We start from the raw sequence: 2,500 nt of genomic DNA, 5'->3' as shown, positions 1-2,500 counted from the left end.
TGTATGTATGTATGTATGTATGTATGTATAGAGGCATTCGTGCAGATTTGTATGCTTTGTTTTATGTATGTCTTCTCATGCATGTACTTGCAGATCTAGACATGCTCATATATGATAAATGATAAACTTCTTGAAAGTTTTACAGATATTTTTACAGTTCCAGTGACGGATTAAATATGTAGTCTTCGAATCAGCTTCCTCCTTTCTGGTTTCGAGAAGTCTAATTCTTCAAGATAGGTATTTAGGCAATGTGTTACCTGGCGGTATTTGAACTCAGAACGTAACGGCAGACAAAATACCGCTAAGCATTTCGCTCGGCGCGCTAACGTTTCTGCCTCCTTGCCGCCTTAAGTTTCTAAGTTTCCGTCTACCAAATCTACTCTAGCGTCGGCCCGATGCTATAGTAGGAGACACTTGCCCAAGGTGCAGCGGAATGGGACTGAACCCAGAACCATGTGGTTGGTAATCAAGCGACTTACCACACATCCACTCCTGAGCCTATGTATGTATATAGTTAAAGTTAAAGAATGGGAAATGGGGACAATGCTTTGACATAAATTCAAATGAGTTTACCAGAGTAAGTTGTACTACGTTTATACTAATCCTTTTTACGTGTCTGTGTTGCAGTGAGCACATAGTGACGCCCTAAACTAGTCAAGTGGAACACCTACGATGTGACACTTGGAGGAGATGAGGTTCCACCGTTAATCAATTGGTATTCATTTTCAGCTAAGTAGATGGAAGGAACATGACTCGAAGAGCCATATGTACATAATTAGACTGATACTGACACACGCGCGACACGCAAAAATATATATATACACATACACACACATACACACACACATGTATACTGAGCTGGAAAAGATATTTGTCATATACTGTTCTATATCTAAGAGTGTTCATTTTTATTCGGTTTTATATTTTTTACAAACGGTATATATATATATATAGTTTAAATTTGCCGGAAACAAAAGACAAAGACTGGTGAAAGAAAAACAAGCAGGTGTTTCACGTTACGCTTTTCGACAGAAGGAATAAGAGGAAAAGGATGGAGAGAAAAAAGAACAGTGCAGAGCTCACGATCTAACATGCCGAGATGATAGGAATATATATATATATATATATATATATATATATATATATATATATATATATATATATATATATATATATATATATATATATTATATATATATATAATATATATGTATATATTATAATAAATTAGAGATAAACCACTATTAGGCAAATCAACAATGAAAAACATAAGTCAATATATAATATTAATTTAATTTATATTATTTTAAATATATATCAAAAGTATTAAAAGTTTTACTCTTTATCTTTTATTAAACTTTTAATACTTTTGATATATATTTAAAATAATATAAATTAAATTAATATTATGTATTGGCTTATGTTTTTCATTGTTTGATTTGCTAATAGTGGTTTTATCTCTAATTTATTATAATATAATATAATATAATATATTATACTATAAAATTGGATTTAATCCTAAATCTGATTTTTCCCTGTAAGTTTGGATTTATTCCCTAATATTTTATTAATTATTATGTATATATATATTATATATATATATATATATAATATATATATATATACTACATATGTGGGAAAAGGGGTTTGTGCTTGTTGTGGCGTTGTTACGTAACTCCTCCTCTATCGTTTTATTGATTTTGATGAACTTGATACATGAGTAGAACTCATGTCTGGAAAACTCGTGCCATACTTAGATTGTTGAAAAACTAGATAATATGACCCTTGAAAGGGACCTTTATATATACCTTATATAAGTATTTTTTTAAATACGTAAGGGAATTAACTCATACCACCAACACTATTATTTTTTAAACTCTCAAGGGAAATAAACTATTTCCTTGTTTATGTTCGATTACTTTGAACCAACGATCAGCTGACCTAATTCTGCATTTCACTACTCATAATTTTGAACTTTTAAATTTTATTATTGCACTTACTTAATTTGAATCTCTTCGTTCATACATTTCTATAGACATATTTTTTGAATGCTCATTACGCTGATAGATATGCATTTTTAGTTACACTTTCTCCATGACAGTAGATAATTTTTTATTCCACAACGTATTGGTAGTGGCTTCATGCAGGCAAAGCGTGGATTCGATCCTCAATTGCCAAATTTCACTTAACACTTGAACAACGCTTTTCTCATAGTAAAACAATTGATTTTCTATGAATGACAGCAGTCATACATTTCCCAGATGCCTCCGCTAAGCAGATTAATGTCTTTGCCACTCGACCTTACTAACCTCTTCTAGGTCACCAGGGACTGGAATGGATATAACAGACCTCGAACGAAATCATTTGTTCTCAGCAATATGTCTATCCTTCTGGCTGCTATTCGATAGTTATAAATACAAGAACTCCATACGCTAAATGCAGTTACTGAGAGCGACCATCAGTGAGTGTGAACGTAATTACTGCACTTTCTTGTAACACT

This window comes from Octopus sinensis, linkage group LG13, assembly GCF_006345805.1.
Source record: "Octopus sinensis linkage group LG13, ASM634580v1, whole genome shotgun sequence".
Classification (NCBI taxonomy): domain Eukaryota; kingdom Metazoa; phylum Mollusca; class Cephalopoda; order Octopoda; family Octopodidae; genus Octopus; species Octopus sinensis.
This window is presented reverse-complemented; position numbering follows the sequence as displayed.